General features: G+C 42.0%; 1 long non-coding RNA gene across 1 annotated transcript in view; it reads right to left on the reverse strand.

Annotated features, from left to right (window-relative positions):
- The window catches only part of LOC138647593 (uncharacterized), a 113,164-nt gene extending 101,583 nt beyond the window's left edge, over positions 1-11,581 (reverse strand). Inside the window, exon 1 of the long non-coding RNA XR_011315005.1 lies at positions 11,455-11,581. This is a non-coding gene — a long non-coding RNA (uncharacterized lncRNA). The remainder of the gene's footprint in view (positions 1-11,454) is intronic.
- Between the last annotated feature and the right edge of the window lie 2,078 nt (positions 11,582-13,659).

Here is a 13,659-nt window from a genome sequence, read left to right on the forward strand (position 1 = left end):
GTATATAACCAGGGGGTCTTTGCATCCTTTGTACAATTACAGAATACCCACAGTGTTCCGAGGTCTCAGTTCTTCCGTTATTTACAGCTAAGATCAGCCTTTCAATCACATATGCGGAGTATGGGTGGGGATCGAGCTATTTCATCCTTACCTTTGATAGGTATTCTCAACTCACAGGGCCCTCAAGGACTTATTTCCTCCTTATATACTTATTTGTTGTCCATGGGAGATGGGTCTACTATAAATTCCGTCAAAGGGAAGTGGGAGGGACTTCTTCCTGATGTATCGGGAGAAGAATGGGAGGATATTTTGGAGTCCCCAACTAAAGTCTCTCCCTCAATTAATAATAAAATGACTCAATTATATATTCTGCATCAGTCTTATTTGACCCCGGTACGGCTTTTTAAAATGGGCCGCTTCCACTCGTCGGATTGCTTGAGGTGCCATTCGGGTGATGCGGATTTCATCCACATGATTTGGAAATGCCCTGTTATTCGTCAGTATTGGAGTGAGGTGACGTCTTTTTTAACATCCTTATTACTGATCCCTGTCCCACTTGAACCACTGATCTGCTTATTTGGGGTGTGGGATGCGGAAGCTTGGGATCATTGCACCGGAATATTTCTACGAGAGTCACTTTTTATGGCACGAAAGGTGTTAGCATTACGATGGATGGGTGGTTCTTGCCCGTCTCTCAGAGCCTGGGTTGATCTGGTGAATTCGATTATCCCGTATGAGCGTACACTATATCAAAACAGAGGATGCCCAGGCAAATTTGAAAAGATTTGGGGTAGATGGAACTCCTCTTATAATACTTTATAATCCTCATTAGCTTGGCTACTATGTGGAGGTTGGGCTCGTGGTTTGGGGGGCATCACTTACGGGGTGAAATCTGTATTAATTTTCAATTGGCGGCGCATTATTGCTATTGTTAAGTTAATGTAGTTAAATGTTGTATACTAGGTGATTTATAAGACGTCAGTGATTTAACATACACAGTTTGTCACTTTTGTAATACTTTTAGATATAATAATGCATGACCCCTATCTGTATTTCATACTGTTACTAATAATGACAAATGCAAACGTGTGTATTGTGCAGTTTATTCTGGAATTAATAAACGAATTTAAAAATTGAGATCTTTGGTTCCAACCACCGTGTCTTTGTGCGACGCAGAAAGATGAACGGATGGACTCTACATGCCTGGTTCCCACCGTGAAGCATGGAGGAGGAGGTGTGATGGTGTGGGGGGCTTTGCTGGTTACACTGTGGGGATTTATTCAAAATTGAAGGCATACTGAACCAGCATGGCTACCACAGCATCTTGCAGTGGCATGCTATTCCATCCGGTTTGCGTTTAGTTGGACCATCATTTATTTTTCAACACGACAATGACCCAAAACACACCTCCAGACTGTATAAGGGCTATTTGACCAAGAAGGAGAGTGATGGGGTGCTACGCCAGATGACCTGGCCTCCACAGTCACCAGACCTGAACCAAATCAAGATGGTTTGGGGTGAGCTGGACCGCAGAGTGAAGGCAAAAGGGCCAACAAGTGCTAAGCATCTCTGGGAACTCCTTCAAGATTGTTGGAAGACCATTTCTGGTGACTACCTCTTGAAGCTCATCAAGAGAATGCCAAGAGAGCGCAAAGCAGTCATCAAAGCAAAAGGTGGCTACTTTGAAGAACGTAGAATATAAGACATATTTTCAGTTGTTTCACACTTTTTTGTTAAGTATACAATTCCACGTGTTAATTCATAGTTTTGATGACTTTAGTGTGAATGTACAATTTTCATAGTCATGAAAATACAGAAAAATCTTTAAATGAGAAGGTGTGTCCAAACTTTTGCTCTGTACTGTATTTCAAAGTGCTATCTGCACCCTGAACACTGCTACATCAATGTTCCTGCCTATTTACTCATCTCTAGAGATGAGCTAATTTCATCGGGTCAGGGTTTATTCAGCAAGCTATAGCGCTTACCAAATAAGCTGCAGAGGGAACCAGGCTTCCTGGATCTCTCCAGCTGATCAGCTGTTCAGCTTTGCAGCGGCATGTGTTGAAACTGTGTGATAGTCACGACACACATGGAGAGAACAACAAACAGGTTGTCCATGCATGCATCAGGACTGTAACACAGCCGCGACACATGCAGCTGCGGAGCCGAACAACTTATCGGCCGGAGCAATCCAGGAAGCCTGGTTCCCTCTGCAGCTTATTTGGTAAGCGCTATAGCTTGCTGAATAAGCCCTAACACAATCAAATCCACTCATCTCTACTCATTTTTACTCATTCAAGGTGCTATTCGTATGTTCATACACTCAACTGTCTGCCTACTTGACCTTGCTGATCTTAGGTGTTCTTGTGAAAGAAAAAGTTAAAATTCTTTCAAAGTTTGAATTCCTTTTATTTTGGCTATCCATGTGGAGATAAATTCCCCTTTTACGATGGGAAAGTAAAGACTTCTAGTTTCTGCCAAGGACAGACTCTTTACGGTGGTTTTTGGGATATACTTCAGGTGCCATAAAGGCAATCCATTATATTATGGACTCAGTATTTCTGCCAAATCATTTTCTTTACCAATAGGTATGCAAACATTTTGCAATATGTTATGTAAACAGAGACCCTATGAAAAATGGGTAGTTGTCATAATAAATGACACTCTCTGTAAGACAACCTGGTGTGTGCATCTTTGTCTCCCAATCAAAGACACAGGTATAACCTATGCTGATCTACCTGATGGTGACTAAATAGTCTCTCACAGTTTTTGGAGGCCCCAGCGAGATGTTTCCTCATTGTATTCCATCCTAAAATGAACAAGAGAAGAGCCTTCCATCCCGACCAAAAGAATAAAATCCCTGGGGTGAGTGAGCCTTTGCTTCACAGTTATTTTCTCTCTGTGAGAGGGGGCTTTATGGGTCAGTCTTGGGGGAAGGAAACGGAGAAAACCTCAGGTGAATTTTTTTATATAACTATTTGCTGCTGATGACTGCTTCTTCTGTTTGTTATTGTTGCCAATTGTTGCTTATTATTTGTCTGCTATTTGCCTTGGCAATGCATGGATTGGAATGTACTTTCTGGTTTCTGAATTCTTGATCTTGTTATGTGACTTTGTTGTGCTCTTTTAACCAACACAATGTTTTGCAATTTTAGCATTAATGATGCACAAGAGTTAATTACCGTATGCTAAATGTTTAAACACCATCCTGGTATATTGGAGTCAGCAGGAAAGCACATGGAGATATTTGAAGGCCTTTCCTGTAATTACTGAACCAGGAGGATTTGATCTCACAGTTGAAATCATGAAACCTGAAAAGTAATTGTTATACAAGTAAACCATTATTTCAGTGCACCAGGTGATCGTGTGGGATATTATTTGATTGATCTAGTGAAGCTAGCACTAACTCCGTATATTATTTTGTAAAACTTCAGTAGGTTATTTCAATTGGTAACTGAAGGTAGCAAATACAATCATACAAAGGCATTTAAAAATGAAAGAGGGTTAGTTTCCATTAGGAAAGTTGACTGTTGTAATGTATTCTTTATGACATGTGAAATCTGTATTTATTCTATTAATTTGGTTAAAAGGAGTAGAACTGCCAAGTAGTACCTGGAAAGGGTTTATTTGACACCTGTGGTTCCACATCTATATAAGAGAAAAAGTCAGCAATATATGGTGTTCTATTGACATGCGGTCCAACATCCACATGCTTTAGGCAGAAACTGGAAGTATATTGTTCATACTAAATGGTATATGTCACAGTGGATTGATCAGATTGTGCATGACCTGTGCACAATTGACTACCTCTGATCCACATGTCATCTTACATATTGAACTTTACTGATCCTCCCTATTTTGAGTGCCAGCCGGCTAGCCCAACTCCACTTCACCGTTGCCTCCAGTCCGTGCTGCTCACAAAGTCTTAGTGAATTCATCTAACCTGGTGCGCTCATAGCAACCCCAATATCTTGATTTATACGTTTCAGGTTCTCAGGAAAGAGGGAATCCTGCAAAGACTGTATCCTTAGTACCAATTGATATAATTGCCAATCAGTAAAGGCCACATCTCTCCAAAGAGCATTTGGCAGAGTAAGACACAAAATCCACTATCCAACAAGGGCTCTGTTATTTTCCCCATAGGCTTGATGGCTTTCTTAAACAGTTATATGCACTATAAGTATGGATAGATTTGGTGTCAGAGGGATCCTAAGTATTTCCATACCTTCTGAACCAGGTCGATTTTGGGAATTAATACATAAACCTTTTCATTTAAATGGACTTTCAAAATATAGTTGGAGCCCCATCTGTGTTCTCGTAAGAGCCGTGCCTCATTATTATCATCTTCTTTCCACAAATCCATAGAATTGTCAAATCTTAATTATTATCATGAAAAAGGCCTTGTGAGAATACCTCCTTACCTTTCCTCCAGCTTTCAACACAAATGATCGCAATTAAACTACATTCACGAGAAAACAATTAAAGTGGAATTATAGAAATATATTAGGAATGCGTCACAAACCCTGTAACAAGGGGAAAACATCAGAAAACCCCCAGGACATTGGCATATGCGGAGGAGATAAGATCCATTCTACAGCGTTAAAGTATTCTCTATAAAACCAATGCAGACGTGTCCTCCCACACTTTTCCTTTTGTCTTCAGAAGAGAGAAGAGGTTGCAGATGAAAAAAAATCTTTTGCCCCTTCTTGTCAATAAAAATAAGCAAATCACTTAGTTGTGAATCAAATTTGTGTTGCATTTTTAGAATTTCAAACAATTTGCAATTTCCTTGAATTAAATCATCTAAACTGTACACATGGTGGAAGATTGCATCAGCCAGGAAAAGGATCACATGATATCCTCAGGTGAGCTTTCCCATAACGCCTTCCAACTATCACATCACATGATATAGTGTAACCAATTAGGAGGAACTATAATAGCCTCTATAAAAGTCAAGGCAAGGAATGCAGCAGCCAATGTGTGGTCTGGATTGTGAGCGGACGACAAAGCCTAGCCATGGGGATATGGAGAGTATGTCTTAACACTGACTGAATAAACTGAACAGAAAGTGTGTGACAGCACAGCAGTGAAAAGAGAGTGGTGTCATACATGTGTCATAGTGGCATCAGCATAATGCAGTTTGGCTTTGTTGGGTTTGAAAATGGATCCTGGCACTATTTGAAGCAATGGATCCATGACCAAATCATTGTAACACTGGGCCAATAATGCACTTGGAAGGGAAGATTGCAAGGGTCCAGCTACCATACTATCCTACACCAAAATCCCAGAAGTTTGACCCTCATGAAGGCATCTTTGTGCCCACATGTCTCCAGATCAATGTCCTGCTATCATTGCATCCAAGACAAAGGACTCATCGTTGATGGGGACAGACCTCTACTCCACTCTCCATTGCCGTCTTGCCCTGCACTATGAGAGCCTTTGAGAGCGTGAGGTCAATGGACACCTGTAGCCGGACAACTGGCTTTTAGTCCAATGTCATGCAAAATCTTCCCATGGTTTGTATAGACTCTGAGTGATGCCTTAGGCTTGTTATATGATGTGCAATTTCACTTGCAGCACAGCAATGCAACAATTCGGGAAACAGTGGTGCAACCATTTCTCTAAAATGTCCAAGGAGTCATTTTACAAGACAACAATCCCAGATCCTGGTACTGCTGTGATCAGCCTGCAAGGCCTGAACGTGCTCCCATGGCTGCAGCATCTCTGGACTTGTCTCCGATCAAGCACATCTGTTATGTCATTGGATGATTATTCCGCCAGCAGCGGATCTTGATGATTTGATTGCCCAAATCAAAAGATGTTTTCAAAATTCTGTTCAAAAACTTTTCCCACTTGATAAGATTTCGATGTTGAGAGGTGTAAATACTTAATATCGACCCATAGAGCGTGGTAGAACAGAAGGGGCAGCGTTATGCAAATTTGTATCACAAGACTAATTCATGGGTGGACATTACGCCACAACCTTTCCCACCCACGAATAACTCTTGCAACACAATTTGGTGCATTTTTTTGGGGTAGTTATACCTTTCTGGATGCCAGATTTACTAGAAACCCAGACCATAGTTCAAGAAATTGGAAAAATGTTACTTTTTCTCTGATTTTTAACCCCTTTAATTTTGAAGAAAGCGGCTATTTCTTTCTGGATCCATCCCAATCTTCTTTTCAAGGAATATGTAAGAGAATAAAAAGCAACAATTGTATAAGAATGTAGCTGCACTTAATATTCATCAACATAATTCCCCGCGTTTAATGCCTATGATTAGCGAGAGCCTCTTCCACGGTAATGCACTTATTAATTACATGTTTTTTGGGACCCGACAGTTGTTACCTCTTGACAGAATTGCCTTTTAGCTTTGCAGGAGGAATGAGAACTTTTTAATAGTCGGACCAATTATGCTTCCTTATCACAAAATAAAGGACAAACATTCAAAGTTTTATGATAATTAAGTTGAAATGCGTCTCCGGTAATTCTCGGAGAACCGCCGCTGAGCTACGGACGCGGTTTGAAGCCGCTAACTCTGCTACTTGTTAGCAGCACACATTGGAAACATCATTAATGTGCATCTTCTTGCCGTCACAAAATAAGAAAACAAACAAGTTTCACCGCTCGATACTGGACGGGATTTACGGAGAATTTTCTTTATATGTTTTGCTTCCAAAAAATAAATTAAATGAACCACTTTGCGTGATCTGCTGCACATTTCCGGCGCCCGGTAGTTTATACTAAGAGCACAATAAGGCTGCGTTCACACTGAGTTTTTTGAGTAGTTCAAAATCATGAGGTTTTTCAAGCAGAAAGGAAAGTTTCCTGTTCCAGAGGAGCTTTTTTTTTCTCAAAGCAGTTTCGAAGCTTTATGGAAAAGTTTTTCCTAAAGTGTTTTTAGCAGCCTTTTTGCATGGACAGAGGCTTCATTCACACATCCGATTTTCTTGCACTCGCCCTTGTGATAGTCTATGGGGCCATTCACATGTGCATGATATTTTTTAGCAAGAGGTCTGTAAAAAATCGTGGAGACATGTCCGATTTTGATCCGAGGGTCGGAGCACAGGACCGGGAAATGTTGGCATGTGGATACAGACAAAGATCCTTCTTTCTGAGCACATGAACAGGAAGTGTTGTCATGGGATCAGAGAAAAAGATCATTCTTTCTGAGCACAGGGCCAGGAAGCATTGTCATGGGGACACGGACAATGATCCTTCTCTCTGAGAATAGGACCAGGAATGAAGTGTTGTCATGGGGACACAGACAAAGATCCTTCTCTCTGAGCACAACACTAGGAAGTGTTGTCATGGGCACACCGACAGATCATTTCCTTTCTTAGCATCATAGAAGGCCATTCTTAGTTTTGAGTTCGTCACAGTTGTATCTTTCTTTCTTAGATGCGAGTTATTACAAATTTCATCCGCTAAGTTGATGTAAATGCAGAAGTAATTTCATAATCCGGTGCTATTCCCATTAGTGCTTCCAAGTTCTAATGAGATCCTTCCTAGAACGGTAATGTCGGCCTCCGCCGCAGATGAGACCGCATTATCTCACCAGCATTGTGAGAAGATAATGAGCCATAGAGCGACATCATTATTAGACCTCCTACATCATCCTGTTATCAGCATCCAATTTTCAGGTTATTTTTTTGGCACTTCTGTATTGAACTCCTATATGACATAATAAATATTTCCGAGAATTCGGAGGAATACATGTTTTTATTACCGAGATAAAAAATAAAAAGCTTCATGAAAAGTCCCCGGGTTATGGCGCTGACTGCCATTTCCACACGATGGAGAAGTGAGAAGCTAATCAGCTGTGACTCAACTATTAACCGGGTATTTAACTCATCCATGGTTTCATTGGCTGCGATTAGGACGCTCGTGTGGGGACTGGAACCCACCACCCTTCTCCACTGTTAATAGACGCCAATAAAAGTGTTTATCATGTTGCTAATAGTATTTCCCTTTACATGTGTATGTGATGGTAAAGCATAACAAGGAGATCTCCAAACAGCACCATGAAAACCAAGGAGATCTCCAAACACCACCATGAAGGCTAAAGAGATCTCCAAACACCACCATGAAGACCAAGGAGATCTCCACCCAACAACATGAAGATCCAGGAGATTTCCAAACACCACCATGTAGACCCAGAAGATCTCCAAACAACACCATGAAGACCAAGGGGATCTCCAAACACCACCTTGAAGACCTAGGAGATCTCCAAATACCACCATGAAGACCAAGGAGATCTCCAAACACCACCATGAAGACCAAGGAGATCTCCAAATACCACCATGAAGACCAAGAAGATCTCCAATCACCACCATGAAGACCAAGGAGATCTCCACACAACACCATGAAGACCAAGGAGATCTCCAAACAGCACCATGAAGACCAAGGAGATCTCCAAACAACACAATGAAGACCAAGGAGATCTCCACACAACAACATGAAGACCAAGGAGATCTCCAAACAGCACCATGAAGACCAAGGAGATCTCCAAACAACACCATGAAGACCAAGGAGATCTCCAAACAACACCACACACTTGTGGAGAATTACAAGTCATGGCTGGGTTATAAAAACATATATTTATCCCAATCTCTGTGCCTCTTTGGATGTGTAACCATTATGTTATGTGCCTCTTTGCATGTGTAACCATTATGTTATGTGCCTCTTTGGATGTGTAACCATTATGTTATGTGCCTCTTTGGATATGTAACCATTATGTTATGTGCCTCTGTGGATGTGTAACCATTATGTTATGTGCCTCTTTGGATGTGTAACCATTATGTTTTGTGCCTCTGTGGATGTGTAACCATAATGTTTTGTGCCTCTTTGGTTGTGTAACCATTATGTTATGTGCCTCTTTGGATGTGTAACCATTATGTTATGTGCCTCTTTGGATGTGTAACCATTATGTTATGTGCCTCTTTGGATGTGTAACCATTATGTTTTGTGTCTCTGTGGATGTGTAACCATTATGTTATGTGCCTCTTTGGATGTGTAACCATTATGTTTTGTGCCTCTGTGGATGTGTAACCATAATGTTTTGTGCCTCTTTGGTTGTGTAACCATTATGTTATGTGCCTCTTTGGATGTGTAACCATTATGTTTTGTGCCTCTGTGGATGTGTAACCATTATGTTATGTGCCTCTTTGCATGTGTAACCATTATGTTTTTTGCCTCTGTGGATGTGTAACCATTATGTTATGTGCCTCTTTGGATGTGTAACCATTATGTTTTGTGCCTCTGTGGATGTGTAACCATAATGTTTTGTGCCTCTTTGGTTGTGTAACCATTATGTTATGTGCCTCTTTGGATGTGTAACCATTATGTTATGTGCCTCTTTGGATGTGTAACCATTATGTTATGTGCCTCTTTGGATGTGTAACCATTATGTTTTGTGCCTCTGTGGATGTGTAACCATTATGTTATGTGCCTCTTTGGATGTGTAACCATTATGTTTTGTGCCTCTGTGGATGTGTAACCATAATGTTTTGTGCCTCTTTGGTTGTGTAACCATTATGTTATGTGCCTCTTTGGATGTGTAACCATTATGTTTTGTGCCTCTGTGGATGTGTAACCATTATGTTATGTGCCTCTTTGCATGTGTAACCATTATGTTTTGTGCCTCTTTGCATGTGTAACCATTATGTTATGTGCCTCTTTGGATGTGTAACCATTATGTTTTGTGCCTCTGTGGATGTGTAACCATTATGTTATGTGCCTCTTTGGATGTGTAATCATTATGTTTTGTGCCTCTGTGGATGTGTAACCATTATGTTATGTGCCTCTTTGGATGTGTAACCATTATGTTTTGTGCCTCTTTGCATGTGTAACCATTATGTTATGTGCCTCTTTGGATGTGTAACCATTATGTTTTGTGCCTCTGTGGATGTGTAACCATTATGTTATGTGCCTCTTTGGATGTGTAACCATTATGTTTTGTGCCTCTTTGCATGTGTAACCATTATGTTATGTGCCTCTTTGGATGTGTAACCATTATGTTTTGTGCCTCTGTGGATGTGTAACCATTATGTTTTGTGCCTCTGTGGATGTGTAACCATTATGTTTTGTGCCTCTTTGCATGTGTAACCATTATGTTATGTGCCTCTTTGGATGTGTAACCATTATGTTTTGTGCCTCTGTGGATGTGTAACCATTATGTTTTGTGCCTCTTTGCATGTGTAACCATTATGTTATGTGCCTCTTTGGATGTGTAACCATTATGTTTTGTGCCTCTGTGGATGTGTAACCATTATGTTATGTGCCTCTTTGGATGTGTAACCATTATGTTTTGTGCCTCTTTGCATGTGTAACCATTATGTTATGTGCCTCTTTGGATGTGTAACCATTATGTTTTGTGCCTCTGTGGATGTGTAACCATTATGTTTTGTGCCTCTGTGGATGTGTAACCATTATGTTATTTGCCTCTTTGGATGTGTAACCATTATGTTTTGTGCCTCTGTGGATGTGTAACCATTATGTTTTGTGCCTCTTTGGTTGTGTACCCACTATGATTTTGTATCTATGCAGAAAAGTAAATGAAACATTGTTATGTTTTAAAGCCTTCCTCTGTCTGTTGTTTTAATGTCATCTATATTCAATGGTCTACATAATCCACATCCAATGCTCCTAAAACAATCAGATTTATACCTTTGTACCTCGGTCACTGAGGCTGCAGCTGTGAACACTCAGTCTCAAGTACATATATTGTATTATACCCCCACAATTAGCAGCTTGTGCTCAAGTCATTCACTTATTGAAGCCTCCCAAGGATATATTGTTTTCATTAAAAATGTATCTGTGTGTGTGTTGTGCGAGTGCATTAATATCCTCATCTTCCACAACTGCCTGAATGGTGGTGACGTCTCTGAGAAGAGGAGCAGAACGGCGCAGAATCCCAGAGGCAGTGGTGGTAGTTGAGTGTATTAATACGTTCCCACTACACACCATACACATATATACACATTTAATGAAAAATATATATTTTCATTGGAGGCTTCTTTGAGAATCGAGTGCAGCTTTTGCTGCCTGGTTCTTGGCTACATGGTGTCAATGTGTCTTTCTACTCCCATACTATGAGAACAGCACGTTATGGTCACAGCATAGCCGCACAAAGCTATCACGGCGATATAGTGGGATTGTAGATCGTTTAATGCCAGTAAATTAGCCAGTGCACTAATAATGTATAGGCAGTCTTTAGTGCTTATGCATGAATACCCTTTATATGCCGAGGTCAGTGTTATTGCAGCACGCGAGGTGTTAACTGGCAGAGATCGGCGGTTTCTCTGATCTCTGCTATTAGGGCTGCGACTTTGCCTTACAGCTTTTGCGGCGCTCACACTTCCATAATATCGGTGTTTGCGGCACCAGTGTGTGATACTATACCGATGGCCCCAGCGGTAACGGGTTCACTTTACAGGAGACCTATTACCTACCTGCAATGAACATTCACCAGATGTCAGAGCAGATCCATAGAAACAAGCACATTTCATGTATTCGGCAGCTGGGAAGATTTCTTTTCTGTTTCCACCTCTTTTTTATGTCTGCATGAAACAAACCATCTGCTGGATAATGAATATTCATTAGTTAGAACACAACCACACAAATGCCGGTGGGAGCTGTGCTCCAGGGGAGACATCAGGTGACATGATCAAGACGCAAGACACGGGACCCAAACTTTGTATGATGTGTAACCACCAAGTTATATGGAACCGTAATAATGCAGCCACAGAGGTCTATGGCGTCAAACAATAATGGTACTGAGCTGCAATACTACCCACAGCCTCAAGACTAGAGTGGCGCTATTTTAGGAGGCAAAAAACAGCAGGCATTCTTTTTCAAACATTAAAGGGTCCCTGAACTTTTAGACCCCTGAATCTATTTTTTAAGATAATGTGATATTAAGACAATCTGAAAATCGTCTTGTGTACAATGACGTTGTGCCACAGGAAAATCTACAGAAAGTGGGAGTGGGTGTGGAGACACGAGGGTCAGTGGGTGCTCTCGTCCACTGGCCCGGCTGTGTTTAGAAAGATCACATGGACCAAGGCTCATCCCACTGAACGCCCGCTCTCCTTCCCCGTGGGCAGAACACTACTCAGACAAAACCTGGTGAGGGTAACACAGTGTGGCAATAATTTATTGAACCACCAACAGACAATAACATATAGAACAGTCCCAGAAAATACCCAAGATGGTGCAAATGACAGATCACAAAATTTAATAGCAATTTTGACCAATTGTAGGTTTGAAAAAGACCTTCAATTGGTCGAAACGTCATATTATGGCAAAATAAAGCGGTATTTTCATTTTTTCACCCAGATTGGATGCTGTTCTTCTTGATTTTTTGGTGCAAATTACAGAGTCTCACCCTTCCGCTGACTCACCGGGAATTAGAACATCTACGACTTCAGGGTTACAGGGAAAAACTACCCCAACTCGTGGCACCCCGCTTTTGGTGGGCACCCACAGAGAAGAGGTAGCAGCTAGCATAGTAAGCTGAGTCATTTGAGGTACGTGGGCAGGTGACCTGATTGTTCCAACCTGGGTTCTCCAAACATCTCCATGGGTTCAGTGACTGACAGTGGATCAAATCCATATTCTTCCGGTTGGAGCCATGGTGCTTTGGCTGCTGTCTTCTAGAGTAGATGAAAAAAGGGGAAAGATTCCGGCACAACCATCCACCCTGGATGGTTGTGCCGAAATCTTTCCCCATTTTTTGTCTATCTTCCTGTGATGACCAGTGGAAACGGCACCCTCAAGAGGAACTTTGGGCCAAATTTCCAGCTACAAATTCTCAGCATGGTAAGCTCCTTCGTTCCTCTCCCTCTCCCTGCATCTCGCCATGTCCTCTAGAGTCTCTCTGGAGATATGTCCCTTTTCATACTCACAGCTGTCCTTCAGGCCATTATCCACAGGTTTTGGGGGAGGTTGGAGGAGGTTATCTTTCATTGTTCGCGTGTTCAATTAAGGCTACTTTCACACTAGCGTCGGTACGGGGCCGTCGCCATGCGTCGGCCCGACGTACCGACGCAAACTGCAAACAAAAAGAACAACGGGGGCAGCGGATGCAGTTTTACAATCCATCCGCTGCCCCATTGTAAGGTCTGGGGAGGAGGTCGGAAATGGCGGACTTGACGCACAAAAAAGATACATGTAACTTTTTTTGTGCCGACGGTGCGCCAAAACATGACGCATCCGTCGCACGACGGATGCGACATGTGGCAATATGTCGCAATGCGTCGCTAATGCAAGTCTATGGAGAAAAAACGCATCCTGCGAGCACATTTGCAGGATGCGTTTTCTCTCCAAAACTACGCATTGCGACGTACAGCAAACAACGCTAGTGTGAAAGTAGCCTTAGGCTACTTTCACACTAGCGTCGGCGTTGGCCCGTCGCAGTGTGTCGGGCCGACGTACCGACGCATCCTGTGACAACGCAGCACAACGTGGGCAGCGGATGCATTATTACAACGCATCCGCTGCCCCATTGTCAGTTGTGGGGAGGAGGGGGCGGAGTTCCGGCCGCGCATACGCGGTCGGAAATGGCGGACACAACGCACCAAAAAACGTTACAAGCAACGTTTTTTGGTGACGACGGTCCGCCACAACACGACGCAACCGTCGCACGACGGTTGCGA

The sequence above is a fragment of the Ranitomeya imitator genome, chromosome 8, assembly GCF_032444005.1.
Source record: "Ranitomeya imitator isolate aRanImi1 chromosome 8, aRanImi1.pri, whole genome shotgun sequence".
Lineage (NCBI taxonomy): Eukaryota > Metazoa > Chordata > Amphibia > Anura > Dendrobatidae > Ranitomeya > Ranitomeya imitator.